Source organism: Bos indicus x Bos taurus, chromosome 19 (assembly GCF_003369695.1).
Source record: "Bos indicus x Bos taurus breed Angus x Brahman F1 hybrid chromosome 19, Bos_hybrid_MaternalHap_v2.0, whole genome shotgun sequence".
Lineage (NCBI taxonomy): Eukaryota > Metazoa > Chordata > Mammalia > Artiodactyla > Bovidae > Bos > Bos indicus x Bos taurus.
Genome location: NC_040094.1, coordinates 6611349 through 6631637, shown reverse-complemented (window position 1 = coordinate 6631637; position 20289 = coordinate 6611349). Strand labels below are relative to the sequence as shown.

The 20289-nt window shown below is 44.2% G+C and overlaps 1 protein-coding gene across 6 annotated transcripts in view; it reads left to right on the top strand.

Annotated features, from left to right (window-relative positions):
- The window catches only part of MMD (monocyte to macrophage differentiation associated), a 60707-nt gene extending 40704 nt beyond the window's left edge, over positions 1–20003 (top strand). For 2 of the 6 annotated variants that reach the window (XR_003506994.1, XR_003506989.1), the window contains 2 exons: positions 4986–5190; positions 5346–7967. The gene's annotated coding sequence lies outside the window, so the exon portion shown is untranslated. Of the gene's footprint in view, positions 1–4985; positions 5191–5345; positions 7968–18373 lie in introns of those variants that run through there. The other 4 variants (XR_003506991.1, XR_003506993.1, XR_003506990.1 and 1 more) reach the window with 4 other exon arrangements.
- Positions 20004–20289: the final 286 nt, after the last annotated feature.

The window sequence follows — 20289 nt, the reverse complement described above, 5'->3', positions numbered from 1 at the left end:
TGAGAGACTTTATTTTGAGGGGCTCCAAAATCACTGCAGATGGTGACTGCAGCCATGAAATTAAAAAACACTTGCTCCCTGGAAGAAAAGCTATGACCAACCTAGACAGCATATTAAAAAGCAGAGACATTACTTTACCAACAAAGGTCCTTCTAGTCAAAGCTATGGTATTTCCAGTAATCATGTATGGGTGTGAGAGTTAGACTATAAAGAAAGCTAAGCATAGAAGAATTGATGCTTTTGAACTATGGTGTTGGAGAAGACTCTTGAGAGTCCCTTGGACTGCAAGGAGATCCAACCAGTCCATCCTAAAGGAAATCAGTCCTGAATTTTCATTGGAAATACTGATGCTGAAGCGGAAACTCCAGTATTTTGGGCACTTGATGTGAAGAGCTGAATCATTGGAAAAGACCCTGATGCTGGGAAAGATTGAAGGTGGGAGGAGAAGGGGACGAAATGAGATGGTTGGATGGCATCACTGACTTGATGGACATGGGTTTGAGTAAACTCTGGGAGTTGGTGATGGATAGGGAGGCCTGGCGTGCTGTGGTTCATGGAGTCACAAAGAGTCAGACACGACTGAGCGACTGGACTGAACTGACCTGAGGAACTAGAACAAGGAGGTTCTCCTTCCCAGCTCTTTACATCTCCCCTGTCAGTGAAGGGCAGCCCTCCTCCTCGATAAGGCTGTTCCTCAAGCCCACCAGTTATGTTACAGGCCTTGCTCTACCAACCAGGCCCCTTATTTTTGGCTTTTATCAGACTTACCCTCCCTAGGAACCTGACAACTCTGTCCACTGTCTGTTCTGAAATCCGCCCTGGCCTCCCTAACATGCTGCCTCCTGGCTCCCCGCTGCGTTTCTGACTTCTCTTACTCAGTCTTCTTTCCTGGATTGTCCTGCTCTACTTCACCTAAAACATCAGTTTCCTGAGGAGATGGTTAGATGGCATCACCAACTCAAAGGACCTGAATTGGAGCAAACTCCGGTAGATAGTAGACCACAGACGTGCTGCAGTCCATGGGGTCACAAAGAGTTGGACACAGTTTAGCGACTGAACGACCATCAGATGCCTGCTTCCTCTCCCTCCCCACTCATCCTGGGTGACCTCACTGATGTCCATGGTGAGGGTCTCTAGCCCCAAACACTCTCGTGTCTTGCATACTGGCTATTTCCACATGGATGTCCCATACTCACCTCAGTCTTTTCAAAGCGAAATAAATCAACTTCCTCCCAAGCCTGATTCTCCCCCTGTGTTTCCTATGTAAGCCAGTGGGCTGGTCATCACAGTCACCTAAGCCAGGAACAGGGGAGTCAGTCTAGACCCCCACCTTCCACCAGCTCCTTAGTCTCATACCCTCTGCTCAGATCTCTCTCTCCACTCTCCCCTCCTCCATCCACACCTGCTGAGTGGAGGCCTTTATCCATTCTCAGCTCATTTACTATAAAAGTGAAACTGTGAGCCTCTGACTGGGACTTGAACCCATGGGCTAGGACTCGAATCCAGCCAAAACCCACACTGGGACTTGAACCCACAGTCTTTTAACTGAGATCACACCCAGTCTTGGAACTTAATGAAGCTTAGGTTCTTGATGTCTCATCACATAAAGAATCCAGTGAGAGAAGTGATAGGTAAGAAGTGGATTTATTTGGAGTGAAACCCACTCCACAGACAGAGTGCGGGCCATCTCAGAAAATGAGAGCAGCACAAGGGTGTGGGGGTTGTCAGTTTTTATAGGCTGAGTAATTTCATAGGTTAAAGAGTAGAAGGGTTATTCCCACTATTTGGGGGAAAGTGTGAAAGTCGCTCAGTCATACCCAACTCTTTGTGAACCCAAGGACTATAGCCCACCAGGCTCCTCTGTCCATGGAATTCTCTGAGCAAGAATACTGGAGTGGGTTGCCACGCCCTCCTCCAGGGGATCTTCCTGCCTCAGGGATCAAACCTGGGTCTTCTTCATCGCAGGCAATTCTTTACCGTCTGAGTCAGAGGAAAGAGGCAAAGACTTCCAGGAACTGGGCCGCCACCACCTTTTGTCTTTACGGTCAGCCTTGGAACTGTCATGGTGCCCATGAGTGTGTCATTTAGCTTGCTAATGTATTACACTGAGGCTCACGGCCTAGTAGAAGTAGACTTATCCACCATCTTGGACCTGTCTGATTCTAATCAGTTTATGTCACGTCCTAGGGCTACGTCATTCTTTTACAACATGCCCTGTCCCCTTCCCTCCTGTTTCAAAAGCTCCCAACGGGGCATCCACCCCATTCCTTCAATCTCACATGTCTCTATTCTAGTATCTACATTCCTGCCAGAGCATTTTTTCTAAAATGAGAATGACTTGACTCCCGGAAGTGGTTCCCCATGTCCTTCAGGATAAGCCTGGTGCTGGATCTGGGACCTACTTACCTGGACTCCTCTACTGCCAATCCACAGGTACCATCCGGCCAATCAGAATACTAGCTGTTCCTCAAATATACCATTGCTGTCTCATGCCTGCATGCCTTTGCACATGCTGTGCCCTCCTCTTGGAATGCTTTCCCTCACCCCACAGTCACTAATATCCATCCACATGAAAAATTCCTACTGAGGCTTCAAGTCCAAGTGTTAACTCCTCCTGGAAGTCTTTACTGTCTTTGCTGGGTTTAGGAAGGGCTCCTCCTTCACAGTCACCAAAGACATTCCACTATGACAGCTATTAATCACACCATATGGGACTCATCTGTTCCCCACAACAGACCTCAAGGTAAAGGAAAGTTTCTAATCTTTGTACACCTGATCCTTAAGAAGTACTCAACACATAGGAGCTACTTGTAGCATACATTGAATAAGCAAATGAATGAATGATTAAATAAAGTTAATGGCACTGATGGGATTGTTAGGTAGGTAGAATAGGGAAAAGGAGTCCAAAATGGCGGTGGCTAAAAGACAAGGAAGGTCAAAGGAAGGTCCGAGGACCAGAGTGAAGACTTCAGGCAGAACAAACAGCACTCCTGGCTAAGCCCAATTTGCATAGGGCAGGCCCAGGTGGAGGAAAAAACATATAAAAGGAGGAGCCAAAGCGCTTTCTCACAGACTCTCTCTCCCGCGTGCGTGCGCTCTTTTCTTTCTCTCTCTCTCTCTCACTCTCCTGCTATCTTCTAAATAAAATGGAACTGTAACACTGATTTGCCTAAGAGCTGTAACACAGTTTGTCCAAGACCCGAGAGCTGTGACGCGCCGAGGGCTTTAATGTCCGTCGCTCCAAATCTTTGTTGTGACGAGACAAAGAACCGAGGAACATACACTCGTGTGACAGGAGCATTTGTTGAAAGAACGTCTTCTTGAGAAGAAACTTAGAAACCAGGCTGTCAGATTGAAACCATTTACCACAGATTGGGACCCATGTACTGGACTCAAACCCAGCCAAAACCCTCCTTGGGACTTGAACCCATGTGTCTGGGACTCAAACCCAGCCAAAACCCATGGTACACGGTTTCAGGACCTAATGAAGCTCAGATCCTTGATGTCTCATCACAGAAAGAATTCAGTGAGAGACAAAGTGATAGGTAAGAAATGTACATATTCAGATTCAGAGAGAAGCACACTCCACATACAGACTGTGGGCAATCGCAGACAGTGAGTGAAATGTGAAATGTGGCATGGTTAGTTTTTATACGCTGGGTAATGTCATATGCTAATGAGTGGGACAGTGTCAGACTTTATTTTATGGGGCTCCAAAATCACTGCAGATGGTGATTGCAGCCATGAAATTAAAAGACGCTTACTCCTTGGAAGGAAAGTTATGACCAACCTAGACAGCATGTTAAAAAGCAGAGACATTACTTTGCCAACAAAGGTCCGTCTAGTCAAGGCTATGGTTTTTCTTGTGGTCATGTATGGATGTGAGAGTTGGACTATAAAGAAAGCTGAGTGCCGAAGAATTGATGCTTTTGAACTGTGGTGTTGGAGAAGACTCTTGAGAGTCCCTTGGACTGCAAGGAGATCCAATCAGTCCATTCTGAAGGAGATCAGTCCTGGGTGTTCATTTGAAGGACTGATGTTGAGGCCGAAACTCCAATACTTTGGCCACTTCATGTGAAGAGTTGACTCATTGGAAAAGACCCTGATTCCGGGAGGGATTAGGGGCAGGAGGAGAAGGGGACGACAGAGGATGAGATGGTTGGATGGTATCACTGACTCGATTGACATGAGTTTGGGTGAACTCCGGGAGTTGGTGATGGACAGGGAGGCCTGGCATGCTGCAATTCATGGGGTCACAAAGAGTCAGACAGGACTGAGCGACTGAACTGAATGAGTGGGAGGATTATTCCATCTATTTTGGAGAAGGGGTGGAGATTTCCAGGAACTGGGCCACTCCTTGGTCTTTTGACGTGCCTTGAAACTATCATGGCGCCTCTGGGTGTGTATTTAGCTTGCTGACTGAGGATCAAGGTCTAATCAAAGTCAACCTGTCTGCCATCTTGGACCCATTTGATTCTAATTGCTTTATGTTGTGTCCTTGGGGTATGTCATTCTTTCAAAAGTTTTGCCCTGCCCCTTTCCCTCCTGTTACAAGATAAGCCAACAGCACCTGTCCTGAAGCCTTTGAAAGGGAAAGCAAAGAAAGATGAGTCTTGAGCCAGGCTTAGTAACCCCACATGACCTTCCTCCCTCCACCCAAAATCTATCTTGGTCAACCCTCTTCCATTTTACAAATTCAAGCCTGAGCAACAAAGTTAAGGAGGTAAAAAAAAAAAAAACAAAACTGTATTATTGCGATGTTGAATTAAAATGATCCCACTCCTTGGAACTTCCCTGGTGGCCTAGTGATTAAAACTTCCAGTACAAGGGGCATGGGTTTGATCCATACTCAAGGAACTAAGATCCTGAATGCCAAGGTATTGCCAATAGATAAATAATCCCAGTCCTTCAGATGACCTGTTCTTTGAGATTATGATCTGCCCCTTAGCATGGATAATCAAGGACTGACCACATCTCTTTCTCAGGACACTCTGGTTCCTGAATCATCTGCGCAAATCAATAATACCTCCTGGGATGAAATCTGTGTCCAACCAACCAAATCAACCAGAAGACATCCAGCTTCAGAAACTCTAAGATCCCAGGCAGGTTGACCACTTAAGTCCTTTCAACTTTAATTCCAGGGCAGCAGGGGCTGCCAGAGTCCTGGACTGTAGTGACCCACAAACTCAGGTGAGTCCAAGGAATACTCTAATAATAACGTCTCCCAGCTTAAGACATTCTACTTTGGAAAATTTCCAAGTACCTTCGTGGCTATCACCCTGCCTTCTTTTTCAGTTTTCTTGGGAGGTCATTTGGTGGTAAACAGTATTATTTCTATGTTACAGTCAAAGAAAGTGAACCTGTTAGGAGGGAAATAATAACCCAAGATCACACAGTGAAATGGACATCAAGCCAGGACCTGCAAATAACACCTCCAGAAAGGCTGCTCCACAAAGTCTTCTATGAAGCATCAGCTGCTCCTTATTTAAGTCTGGGGGAAAATTAAATTTGGGAAAAAAAGAATAGAAACATAATTAAATGATCTGGCAAGAGAATATAAAACCTGGAGGGAACAACTCATCCCTTTGTGTGTTTTTTTTTTTTTTTAGCTGCTTGTGCATGCACGTGATTTTTCTTATTTCTTATTCTCAAATGTTCTTTTCTCATTTCTTTTTTAAAGTCAAATCTTAAAGCACTGAAACCCAAACCCTTCAGCACCTGACTTCCTTGGGGCCTGACCTTCCTGTGGTTCTCTCTGCTGGGGGCTGGCCAAGCCATTTAACCCCATCCTTTTAATTTTTTAAGCTTTTCTGTTATGGAAAATTACATATGTATATAAAAGTACAGAGCAACTCAATTCTAAATGGAATGACAAATAATGCAAAATAAAAAAGCCTAGGCCTAAAGATGTGTTTTCATTAGGAAATCATTAGCCCATTTTTCTTCAGCTGCACTGAGGCAGCATGAACTCAAGACTTGAAGGAAAACGTCTGTACCCAGTTTTTCCCTCTTCTGAACTTCATGGCTTTTGGAAAGTCGCTCTGAAGTTTGGTTTCTTTGCTTGCAAAAGAGGAGTGATCAAGCCAACTGCACAGAATGGCTGTGACAATGAAGTGAGATAATGTCTGGGAATATGTCTTATAAGTTATGAAATGCTCTAAAACTGTGAAGAACTATTATTAATCTTTCATAGGACCCTTGGAGCATAGCCATGCAAGAGTGTGATTAATATGCTCAGGAATGTAGACAGAGGTTTGCAGGAGAGAAGCCCGACCATGGCCCGCCTCTGCTCCGACTTGGTCCTAATCTGTTCATCTTATGCCACTTTGTTGGTCACCCATTTGACCTTGCTGCCCTTCTCACTGCAGGGACAATTTGTCCATCAACCTTGTCTTCCCAGCTTCCCCAGATAAATCTGGTCAACAGTTCTGTTTTTCTAACCAGACTAAACCAACTCAAGATGATTTATTTGGAAAGACCTCTTCAAAGTGGCCCCTGTGATCATCTTAATTCCAGTAACATCTCGACGTCCACCAAGGGGTCAGGACCCAGGCAAGAAGCACTGTGGACTTAGGAAGGAGGCAGGAAAGGAGGACCGCCCTTGCAGGCTCAGCCTCTCTCTTGTAGGTCAAGGAGGATCCCCACTCTCCTTAGAAGGTGGGTCAAGGACCACTGTGAACAAGATGAAATCCATGACCCCACGAAGCTGATATTCCAGACAGGGAGCTGACTATAAATGAGTAAACATATAAACAAATAATAAGCAAAATAGCAAAGTAAATAATAGTTCAAACTGTGAAAGGAAGAATGCAGAGAGATTAGAGAAAGAGACAGGAGGTGGGGGTGGCTAATTAAGATAAGACGGTCAAGGTCACGAGGTGTGAGTGCCCTCCCCATCCTGCCTTATCATGAACAAGGAAGCTAAGAACTCCACTTGCTGCTGGCAGCCATCCCATACCCTGAAAGGAGCTAGTTACAGGATGAAGCCATCACTACAGATAACAGAAAAAGGAAAAATTGTACCCTTGATGCTGTGGTTAAACCACTGTATCATGGAACCCTGAAGACCTCCTAACACTGGACCTCCCAGTTAGGTGAACCAACAGCTTATCTAGGCCATTTTGATTCAGGTTTTCAATGTCCAGCAACCAAAGGTGTCAGGACTCACGAATGCCTCTTGTGGATTATAATCCCCACCCAAGCAGCTTGTCCATCCAGCCACATGCAACTCTTCCAAGCGATGGAGATTCTGACAAACCTGAGTTTCTCTACTTCTTACTTTTTCAGGGACGTCATTACCCAGGTGAGGCACTTCATGTGGCTGACGTGTTAATGATCCTTGACAAATGTCTGTGAAGCTGAATTGAGTGAATAAGCCAGAGTGTTGCTTAAAAGGGGATGAGACACAGGAAGTCCTAATCTCCCAGAAGAGAAGCACGTTCTAAAATAAAATATCACAGCCCTTTCTAGGTCACAGAATGCTTTCACATACCTTCCACCATTTAAGCTTGTACTACCCCCGGGACCATCATTATCATCAGTTCATGGCTAAAGAAGTAAGGGATGAGAAAGCTCAAGTCAAAGAGCATGGCGATCAAGTGACACTCAAAGGTACTCTGACTTCCAATCTTCCATTCTTTTCTGGATTCTGAAAAGAAGTTAGCTGATGTAGTAGATATTCTGGCTCAAGGAACAACCAAAGAGCTGCTAACAGTTATTAACATCAGAGAGCAAAGTTTGTGGAGACGATGGTGCAGAAAACGTGTTCATCCAGAATCAGCCAGGCACTGGAGGGGCCACATATTTGTGACAGGAATATAAAAGCTTTTCTGTGTTACTTCAACCAAAACTGACTGACTCCCACTTGAGTCACAGGAAAATAGGATAATTCTTGTATAGTGCCTTCCTCTCAGCCCTACCCTGATAACGCCAGTAATAAAGGCACAGCGGTGTTTTTCACTGTGTAATTGATATATTTATTTATTTGGCCACACTGTACAACAGATGGAACATTCATGGGCAGGGATCAAATCTGTGCCCTCTGCAGTGGAAGCACAGAGTATTAACCACCGGACAACCAGGGAAGTCCCAATTAATCATTTTTTAAAAGATTCATGTATTTCCCATAGGCCTTTAAATTTAGAATCATTTGAGATTTGCAGAACGTGCCAATAGTATTGAGTTCCCATATACCCCCTCACTCAGCTTTCCCTGTTATTAACATCTTCCACTAGAATGGTGTATTCGCCATAATTAATGAATCACAATTGCTTAATCATGATTAACTAAGTCTATACTTGATCCAGATTTCCCTAGTTTTTGTCTAATGCCCTCTATCTGGTCCAGGATCCCATCCAAGATACAATGAGTCATCATGTCTCCTCAGGCTCCTCGCGGCTGTGAGCTTCTCAGTCTTCCCTTGTTTGTCACGACCTTGACGATTTTGAGGAGGACGAGTCAGGTAGCCTTAGAATGTTCCTCGCCTGGGATGTGTCTGATGTTTAGCACATGGTAAGACAGGGTTATGGATCTTGAGAGGGAAATCGGCAAAGTGCCATTCTCATGATGTCGTACCAGGAGTGCCTACTATCAACACGACCTACCACTCCTGACATTGACCTGGGTCCACCTGGCTGAGCCGTTGCTTGTTGGCTTTCTGCACTGGCAAGTTACCCTTTTCCCTCTTTTCCCACCCTGCACTCTTGGGAAGAAAGTCACCATGCCAGGACTTCTCTGGTGATCCAGTCGTTAAGACTCTGCACTCTAGGGCACTCCTAGAACCCAGGGCCCTGGGTGTGATCTCCGGTCAGCGACTAGGATTCTGCATGCTGTATGGCATGTCCAAATTGAAAAGTCACCAAGCACACACACAGCCCACACTAGGGAGCGGGGAGTTGGCTGCCCCTCTTGAGGGCAGAATGTCGACATCAATTATCTAGAATTCTTCTACAGGGTAAATTGGTTATTCTCCCCTACTTTTTAAAAAAAGTTTTATGTATTTATGTTTTGGTGCTTCCTAGGTGGCTCAGACAGTAAAGAATCTGCCTTCAATACAGGAGACCCAGGTTCAATCCCTGGGTTGGGAAAATGCCCTGGAGAAGGAAACAGCAACTCACTCCTGTATTCTTGCCTGGGAAATCCCAAGGACACTGCAGCCTGGCCTCCATGGGGCTGTAGAGTGGGACACGACTGAAAGACTAACACACACATTTAATTTTTGGTTGCACTTGGTCTTTATTTCTATGCGCAGGCTTTTTCTAATTGCATCCCAACTTTATTTTGTGTAACTTGACTTCATCTCTATAAAAGTCTCCATCCCCTGCCTTACCCGCTTCTGACTGAATTCTTAGCCAAGCCAGTTCCAGGCTGTCCTGATTAATCCCATGTCTTCTGCTTTTCCTTCCAAGCAGTTGCAAGGACTGCATCTGAGTTCTGATCATCACACAGTGAGTGGGCATTAGAGGTGGGGGAGGCATCAGACACTTGAGGGGGCACCTGTCAGCACTGTGCTGGCCTCTGCCAGACCTCTCTTCTGCCTAACCTGCAGTGTGGCTGGCGGACCAGCTCCCCCAGCGTGACGCAGACACCATCAGGTCGACCAGTTCTCTCATACTCGTTTTTGGATACACAAAGAAATGTGAGTGTCTCCCTAGGAAGGCTCCCTGGAGCTTAGGAAACTGAGCCACTGGCTGCTTTGGACTCTCTCTGCTCTCAGCCTCTGGCATTATATCTCCCTTCTGCTCTCAAGCCACAGGCATGTAAGGCGCCACTGGGGCCCAGGCCTAGGGCAGGGCCCCCCGCTGCTGGAACTCACACTTTTCCAGGGCCACTCGCCCCACCCCCTTTGAAGCTGACTCTGGGGAGGAGCACCCCTTCTCGGGTACACTCACCACCTGCTGTCTTATTTTCCTCCCAACCCTGTCACGTTCTTCCCCTTGGGAGGAGTAGGCAGGCAGAGGGAACCCAGCTCAGCAAGCTGTCTTTGTCGTTTTTTTGTTGAGTTGCTAAGTTGTGTCCAACTCTTTGTGACCCCATGGACTGTGGTCCACCAGGCTCCTCTGTCACGGGATTTCCCAGGCAAGAGTACTAGAGTGGGTTGCCAGTTCCTTCCCCAGGGGATCTTCCTGACCCAGGGATCAAACCCACATTTTCTGCATTGGCAGGTGGATTCTTTACTGCTAAGCCACCAGAGAAGTCCCCAGCTCAGCAAGTATCCTGAGCTAAATCATTACAGCTTACACCTGACAATCTTAACTCCCAATAATTAAACAATGTTATTATTGCTTTTCAGTCCTTCCTTGAACTTCAGAAATCTTTTATGTAGTGGCCTGTATATAGAAAGATCTCAGGACAGTAAAAGAAGGTTTGGAGGAGAAAAAGCCAGACATAGGAATTGGGTAACACCCCAGAACCAATGAGAGTGCAAAACGGCACCTCCTCCCTATGGAGACATAATGTGATGAAGAAACAGGATGAGACAGCCGTGACTTCATCCATGCCTCATCCACGCACCTCGCTTCTCAGCTGCCTCCACAGGCATAAAGGAGGCGTTTCCTCTCTTCTCATCTTTGTTAGTGACCTTGTGAGAGTAAGTGATAATAGGACCTTACGTTTGCTTAACTCCAGTTTATAGCACATTTTACATTCTTTAGTGCATTAGGTTATCATCCATTTTAGGGCTTCCCAGGTGGCTCAGTGGGTAAAGAATTGGCCTGCAATGCAGGAGATGCAGGTTCAGGATGATCCCCTGGAGGAGGGCATAGCAGCCCACTCCAGTATTTTTGCCTGGAGAATCCCATGGACACAGGGGCTGGCGGGCTACAGTCCATAGGGTCACGAAGAGTCAGATATGACTGAAGTGACAGCACGACTCATCATCCATTTTACAGAGGAGGACACCAAGATTCAGAGAAGTTAAAGCACTGAGTCCAGGAAAACCAGAGAAAGATAACAATCACCAGAGCTTACAGTCTTCTGTTTCTAATTCCATTGTGAAGGGAACACTCAGCAGTGTGCCTGTCACCTTTGGAGAAAGAACAAATGGCAAGGCAGAAGGCCCATCTCTTGTCCTTCAGCTTTAGGAACATTGCCATAACATGACAATTGCAAGAGCACAAATACTTTTTTTTTTTTTCAAATTTTTATTTATTTTCCTTTCCAGTTTTATGGAAGTATGATTTTTCAAATGAGAATTGTAGCAAAATGGTGGAGTAGAAGGACGTCCGCTCATCACCCCGTAGACGGCAGCCCACTAGGCTCCCCTGTCCCTGGGATTCTCTAGGCAAGAACACTGGAGTGGGTTGCCATTTCCTTCTCCAATGCATGAAAGTGAAAAGTGAAAGTGAAGTCGCTCAGTCGTGTCCAACTCTTCACGACCCCATGGACTGCAGCCTACCAGGCTCCTCCATCCATGGGTTTTTCCAGGCAAGAGTACTGGAGTGGGGCGCCATCACCTTCTCCACATCTCCTGCAAGAGCACCAAAATTGCAACTAGCTGTTGAACAACCATCAGCAAGAGGACCATCAAAAAAAAAAAGATACCCCACCTCCAAAGACAAAAAAGCTGCACTGAGATAGTAGGAGGGACACAGTCACGATCAAATCAAATCCCATACCCACCAGGCGGGTGACCCACAGACTGGAGAACAATGGTATCAAAGCAGTTCTCACACTCTTGTGAAGGTTCTGAACCCCACTTCAGGCTTCCCAGCCTGGGGACCCAACAAAGGGACTGGGAATCCCCAGAGAATCGGGCCTTGAGGGCTGGTGGGATCTGGTTATAGCCTTCCGGAGGACTGAGGGAAACAGATACTCCAGTCTTGGAAGGCACAGACAAAGTTGTGCACCCACCAAAACCCAGAGGAGAGGGGCAGTGACCCACAGGAGACGGAACCAAAAGTATCTGCTAGTGTGGGAGGGCCTCCTGTGGAGGTGTGGGTCAGTAGGCGCCCCACAGGGAAGGGGACACTGGAAGGTCTGCCTTGGCGGAAACCCTCTTGGAGGTCACCATTAACCCTACCATAGAGCCCAAAGACCCCAGGGCTGGGTTGCCTGAGGCCAAACAACTACCAGGGATGAAGGGCAACCCCACCCATCAGCAGGTATTTGGATTAAAGCTTTACTCAGCAAAGCTCTGCCCACCAGAGCAAGATCAAGTTTTTCCCACCACCAGTCCCTCCCATCAAGAAGCTTCATGCATCAGAGGGCAGACAGAAGAAGCAAGAAAAAGCACTGTCTCACAGCAGCTAAAACAAAAATCATACTACAGAAAGTTAACCATGATTCAAAAGCAGCAAGTTATGTCCCAGATGAAGGGACAAGATAAGGTCACAGAAAAACAACTAAATAAAATAGAGATAGGCAACCTTCCAGAAAAGTAATTCAGATTAATGATAGTGAAGATGACCCAGGATCTCTGGAAAAGAATGAAGGCAAAGATTGAGCAGATGCAAAAAAAATGTTTACCAAAGACCTAGAAAAATTAAAGAACAAACAGATGACTAATACACTAGAAGGAATCAGTAGCAGAATAACTGAGGCAGAAGAATGGATAAATGATCTGGATGAAAAAATGGTGTGAATCACTGCCACTGAAGAAAAAAAAAATGAAAAAAAAAAAAATGAAGACAACCTAACAGACCTCTGGAACAACATTAAACATGCCAACATTCATATTATATGGGTCCCAGAAGGAGAAAGAGAGAAAGGACCTGAGACAAAATTTGAAGAGGTAATAGGTGAAAACTTCCTGAACATGGAAAAGGAAATAGTCAATCAAGTCCAGGAAGCACAGAGAGTCCCTGAAAGAGTCCCAGGAGGAACACATCAAGACAAAAATTACAGATAAACTATTTAAAGCAAAAAGGGAAAACAACAAATAACGTACAAGGGAACCCCATCAGGTTATCAGCTGATTTCTCAACAGAAACGCTACAAGCCAGAAGGGAATGGCATGATATATTTAAAGTGATGAAAGGGAAGAACCTACAACCAAGAATACTCTACCCAGCAAGATTCTCCTTCAGATTTGATGGAGAAACCTAAAGTTTTCCAGACAAGCAAACATTAAGAGAATTCAGCATCACCAAACCAGCTTTACAACAAATGTTAAAGGAACTTCTCTAGGCAGGAAACACAACAGAAGGAAAAGATGTAAAGAAAACAAACCCCAAACAATTAAGAAAACGGTAATAGTGTCATACCTATCAATAATTACCTTGAATGTAAATGCATTTCCACTTACCACATCACTCTGCTTGACCCCCGCCCCCCAAATTGTATGTAATTAATGTAATTATTTCATATTGTTAAATTAATCATGTTCCTATTATGGCTTGCAATTGTAATTATCATTTATTCTTTGTCTGACTATTGATTGTGAAAATTGACAAACTTCTTTTACTATTGTGATTATTACTATTATTACTCACTTAACACCATTTATCACGATTGGTCAACAGAAAAATAATAGAATTCTATATCACCAAAACTAGGATATAATAGAAAAACCTGTAATTGCTTTTTAAAATCCAGGTGCATATCAGAATTATCTTGAAATTTTTTGAAAAATACAAATGCTCAGGTATTGGTTTTTTCCTCCAGAGCTCTAGATATGTTTCTAACGAGCAGTCATATTTAAAAACAACTGTACTATATGATGATCTTACTTTTATCTAGTTTATTTCACTTTTTCTATTTCATATTCAGTGCTCCCATTTCATTTAGTTTATGTTCTCCAATTTCTCCATCTCTTCTTTGTTTTTAATCTTCCTCAAGCCTCTATCAGGTGTAGTAGAAAAGCTTTAATATACATATATGAAAATAAGTACTATTTTAGAAAACTTATGAATTTTTGCCTAATTTAAAAAATTATGACATTTTGATTCCGTTCGTTTGACCTAGTGTGAATAGAATGCTAGATTTCTAATTAAAAAATAAATATGCAACAATCAACAAAGGTTTACCATATAGCATAGAGAACCAGAGTCAACCTTGTAACAACCTATGATGGAAAATAATTTCAAAAATAATATATATGTATTCATATAACTGAATCACCTTGCTGTGCACCTGAAACATTGTAAGTCAACTATACTTAAATAAAATATATATATATTTTAAAAATATGTATATATTTAGGTTGTACAATATGATTTAAGATATACAGTGTGATGTTCTGATACATGTATACACTGTGAAAGGATTAATACAATCACATTAATTAACAGATCCATCGTCTCACATAGCTACAATTTTTACTAATTCTTCAGTCATAGTGAACCGCTGCCCTGCAGGTCCGTGGAGGAGAGTATGTGATAACAAAAAGGCACAAACTTGGGTATTACTCATGTGTTCATTGGGGTGGTGTTCTAGGTGCTATGGGTAAAAAGAAATGAATAACAAGATTTCAGGAGTTTACTAACTAGCAGCAAGAGATATGTATACATGTATAACTGAATCACTTTGTTGTACACCCGAAACAAACACAACATTGTTACTCAACTATATGCCGATATAAAATAAGCAATGTTTTAATTAAAAAAAGAAATATGAGCAAGTAAATAAAATTCAGTATTTATATGAGTCTTAGAAGGTGATACAGTTCAGCTCAGAGAAGGATTGGTCAGTCCTGGGGAGCAGAGATGGAGGCTTAATGGAGGAGGTGTCTCTCGGGCTGACTTTAAAAAATAAGTGGTTTTGCCACATCGAGAAGGAGATGAGGGAGAGAGAACTGAGGGGAAGGAGGTGTCATGGGGGAGGTCCTGAGGCACTGAAACGACCCAAGTATCTCAGGAAACGCACTTCCTTGTGGTGAACCATTCAGGGAAGCAGGGCAGGGAGGGGCGGCACTGAGGCTAGGGAGGAAGCAGGTCCCAGAGGGGCTGAGGGTCAGGCTCGCTCTCCAAGCCACGCTGAGGGCTGGCGGCACTGCCGGTGCGACTAGAGAGCATTAGAAATGTGGTCTCTTGACTGAGAAGTTCATTTTTAATTCATTTAAATTTTAAAAGTGGTATTCAATTCAGCTATCGAAAAACCCTTAAGTATATTTGGAGCACCTTGGATAAGTACATCTACGCTTTCAACTCTTTCAACGTGCAAATTTTATGAAATCTAAATATAAGCCAAATATTCTCCATGAAAACATCTGAAATGAGATACACAGTAAGCGTGAAGATATAGACCAGATTTCAATGACTTGGAAAAAAAAGTAAAGTACCTTATTCATTGTTATATTAATTGCATGTTGAAATAACATTTAGATATATAGGGTTTTAATAATTATTTAAATTCATTTATCTTTATAATATTTATTTATTTATTTGGCTGTGCTGGATCTTAGTTGCGGCACTCAGGATCATTACTTGTGGCATGTGGGATCGTTTGGTTTCTTTCTTTTCTTTTTTAATTAATTAGTTGTAGTTGCACTGGGTCCTCACTGATGCGTGAGGGCTTCCTCTAGCTGGGGGCTACTCTTCCCTGTGGCTCACTGCGGGGCTTTTCCTTGCGGAACACAGACGCCCAGAGGCGCCTGGGCTTCGGGAGTCGCAGCACGTGGCCTCAGTATTTGTGGCACCCGGCTTCGTTGCTCCGAGGCAGGTGGGATCTTCCTGGACCAGGGACTGAGTGAGCCCATGTCCTCTGCACTGGCAGCTGGAGTCTCATCCACTGCACCACTAGGGAAGTCCAGTTTCTTTTTCAACTTAAAAAATTGTCTAGTAGCCACACTAAATAATTCTATGTGCCTGCATTATATTTTCTTGGGAAGAGTGCCCCTTAGGCACTGGAGAAACTTTGAAGAAAGTTATTAGGTTGGTGCAAACGTAACTGCAGTTTTGGATTATTAATTTTAAATCATTATAACTAGGGTCAAACACATCTTTATTAATCAAAATAGGAACCATTACAATCAATACATTTTTGCCAATGAGAAATAAGTTTGTTTACTTCTGTAATGTGAAGTCTGTGCTTCAGGGTTTGACAAACTCTTGGAAAGCATTTTCTGCTTCCTATTGGCTGTGGAAGCATTTTTCCTACAAAAAGTTTTTGGACGCTTGAAGAAGTGGTAGTCAGTTGGCAAGAGGTTAGGTGAATATGGCAGATGAGGCAAAACTTCATAGTCCAATTTGTTCAACTTTTGAAGTGTTGGCTGTGTGACCTACGGTTGGGTGTTGTCCTAGAGAAGAATTGGGCCCTTTCTGTTGACCAGTGCCGGCTGCAAGCATTGCAGTTTTCAATGCATCTCACTGGTTTGCCGAGCATACTTCTCAGATGTAATGGTTTCGCCAGGATTCAGAAAGCTGTAGTGGATCAGATGGGCAGCAGACCATCAAAAAGTGGTCATGACTTTTGTGTGGTGCAAGTTTGGCTTTGGGAAGTGCTTTGGAGCTTCTTCTCGGTCCAGCCACTGGGCTGGTCATCACTAGTTGTTGTATAAAATCCACTTTTCATCACATGTCACAATCCAATTGAGAAACCGTCCACAGCTGCTGTGTAGAAGAAAAGAAGACAACACTTCAAAACAATGATTTTTTTTTTTTTTTTACTTTTGGTCAGCTCATGAGGCACCCACTTATTGAGTCTTTTCACCTTTCCAGTTTGCTTCAAATGTCAAATGACTGTAAAACGGTTGATGTTGAGTTCTTCAGCAACTTCTCGTGTAGTTGTAAGAGGATCAGTTTCAATGATAGCTCTCAGTTGGTCATTGTCAACTTCGAGTGGCCAGCCACCACACCCTCATCTTCAAGGCTCCTGTCTTCTTTGCAAAGCTTCTTGAACCAGGACTGCACTGTACATTCATTAGCAGTTCCTGGGCCAAATGTGTTACTGGTGTTGCAAGCTGTCTCTGCTGCTTTACAATCCATTTTGAACTCAAATAAGAAAATTACTCGAATTTTCTTTTTATCTAACATCACTTCCATAGTCTAAAATAAATATAAAATACACAGCAAGTAATAAGTCACTGGCAAAAAAAAAAAAAAGGCAATAAATATGCATTAAAATGATGTATAGCAAAACCACATTTATTTATGAATGTATTCCAATATCAAATAGCAAAGTTCAACATTCAGTTCAGTTCAGTTCAGTCACTCAGTCGTGTCCAACTCTTTGCAACCCCATGAACCGCAGCACGCCAGGCCTCCCTGTCCATCAACAACTCCCGGAGTCCACCCAAACTCATGTCCACTGAGTTGGTGATGCCATCCAACCATCTCATTTTCTGTTGTCCCCTTCTCCTCCTGCCCTCGATCTTTCCTAGCATCAGGGTCTTTTCAAATGAGTCAGCTCTTTGCATCAGGTGGCCAAATTATTGGAGTTTCAGTTTCAACATCAGTCCTTCCAATGAACACCCAGGACTGATCTCCTTTAGGATCAGGATCCTTTAGGATAAGGACTGACTGGATCCCCTTGCAGTCCAAGGGACTCTCAAGAGTCTTCTCCAACACCACAGTTCAAAAACATCAATTCTTCGGCACTCAGCTTTCTTTATAGTCCAACTCTCACATCCATGCATGACTACTGGAAAAACCATAGCCTTGACTAGATGGACCTTTGTTGGCAAAGTAATGTCTCTGCTTTTTAATATGCTGTCTAGGTTGGTCATGACTTTGCTTCCAAGGACTAAGCGTCTTTTAATTTCACGGCTGCAATCACCATCTGCAGTGATTCTGGAGCCCAGAAAAATAAAGTCAGCCACTGTCTCCACTGTTTCCGCATCTATTTGCCATGAAGTGATGGGACCAGATGCCATGATCTTAGTTTTCTGAATGTTGAGCTTTAAGCCAAATTTTTCACTCTCCTCTTTCACTTTCATCAAGAGGCTCTTTAGTTCTTCTTCACTTTCTGCCATAAGGGTGGTGTCATCTGCATATCTGAGGTTATTGATATTTCTCCTGGAAATCTTGATTCCAGCTTGTGCTTCCTCCAGCCCAGCATTTCTCATGATGTACTCTGCATAGAAGTTAAATAAGCAGGGTGACAATATACAGCCTTGACGTACTCCTTTTCCTATTTGGAACATTGCAAAATGCAATTACTTTTGCACCAACCTAATATGTGTGGTAGAGACATGATCAAATTTTCATTTGGAGGGAGCATGCTGGCAAGAAAGGGGAGGAAGTTCATAGGGGTCTGAAGCTGGAGAAAGGTACATGGTTAGGAAATGATTGTACTCATTCAGGTGCGAGAAGAGGAAGACTTGACTTAGGAGCTTCCAGAATGGAGTAATTAGAGAGCTAATAAACCAGGTCAGTTTAGAGTGTCACCAGAATACAGGGATGGCTTGTTACACCACAGATTGCTGGTCCCAGCCCCAAAGATGCTCATTCTGAACAAGGATGGAGTCCAAGCATCGTTATTTCTAACTTGTTTCCAGATGGAGTTGCTGCAGGTGGTCTGGAGACCTTATTCCAAGAATCTCTCCTCTGCAGGGCTGGGCCACCAACAGGATACAGGAAGAGAGACAGAAAGAGTGGGAGGATTCTGTGACCTGCTGGTTCCAGCCGTGACTCTCTGGGTATATGGAAACTGGAAGAGGGGACACTTGCTTGGGGGAATGGTATGGGTTCGGTTTGGGGTATATTGAGCTTGAGGTCCCTTAGGAATACCCAGGAGGAGACATCTCATGAGTAGCTGGATATAAATGGGTTGGCTTCAAATGATGGTCAGTCTCTACATATGTATTTCATTTTATGTCCCATGCTCTCCGCTCAAGCTGTCTATCTTTCCTATTTGGTGACCTGATCTAAGGGCACTTATCTGTCCGAGATGTCACTGTGTGAATGTCTATTGATATCTTGTGTAAGTGCCTCAGGGACATTCTTTTCTGATGGATGTTTCAGAGTTTACACCTGTTGCTAAGTGTAAAATGTATATGTTAACCAACAAAAATTAAGTTTTATAAGACTAAATGGGTTGGAACTCGGGAAAGAGATTGAACTGTAATTAAAGACTTGGAAATCATCAGAATGGAGTTGGCAGTTAAAGCCCTAAGCATAAGTAAAGTTGCCCAGAGACAGTGGCAAAGGAGAAGGGAAAACCCAAGGGCAGACCCCTATAGTTGGAGATGTTTTGATCAAAATCAGCAGTGTCCAAGAAAGAGAAGCTAGGGATTTCCCTGGTGGCGCAGTGGATAGCAATCTGCCTGCCAGTGCAGGGAACACGGGTTGGAGCCCTGGTCCAGGAAGATCCCACTTGGCGGGAGCAACTAAAGCCTTTCGCCACAACAACTGAGCCCTCGCCCTAGCACCTGCGAGCCACAGCTACTGAACCCACGCAGTGCAACCACTGAAGTGCTCCAGGAGCCTAGGCTTCACGACAAGAAAAGCCACCCCGATGAGAAGCCCGTGACCACCAGACTTCTGGTGGGAGCCCCCGCCCACACCAACAAGAAGAAGTTTGCACGCAGCAACAAATAGCCGGCATAACCAAAATAAAAAAATAATTAAAAAAAAAATCTGCCTCCTGGCCTTCCCCGGTGCTCCAGTGGTTAAGAATCTGCCTGCCAATGCAGTAGACATGGGTTTGATCCCTGATCTGGGATCCAGGAAGATCCCACGTGCTTCGGAGTGACTGAACCCGAGCAACACAGCTACTGAGCCTGTGTCCTTCAGAGCCCTCGAGCCATCACTACTGAAATCATACGCCTGGAGCCGATGCTCCTCCGCAAGAGAAGCCTCGGCGGCAAGAAGCCCACGCACGGCAAGCAAGGGAAGCCCCCGCTAGCCACAGCTAGAAAAAGCCCAGTGCAGCATGAAGACCTGGCACCGCCCAAAAAAGGAAAAAGGAAGGTAAGATGGGCAAGAATTCCCACCTGCCATTCTCAACTGCTCGCCTTTGGTGTTGGGTCACAGTGACCCAAGCTTAAAAAATAGTTTGGAAAGCGTTTAAAATTCTTCAGAAGATTCTAATCAAGGGTTAGCTATGCTTCACCACTGACATGGCAGGTATTAAATAAAACCTTTTATTTATGAATTTCATCATTAATAAAACCGTCTTGGCCAAGACTCTCCTAAGCTTCAGTTTCTTCATCCATTAGATCAGGATGCTGCTACCTCACTCACAGAGGTTCTGGGAAATAGAGAGAACATATGCCCAGTACAGACCTAACTGACGTGCAGGAGCATCTCAATCCGGGTGGTAATTACCACAATTGCTGTAAGACCACTTTCTAGACCAGGCTGCATCACCAAGCCTGTGGGGGAGAGGCCAAGAAAAGACTCACTTCACATACACTTCCAGCCAATGCCAAGAGACTTAGAGTCAACGAGAGCAATAATAGCTTCAGTATTA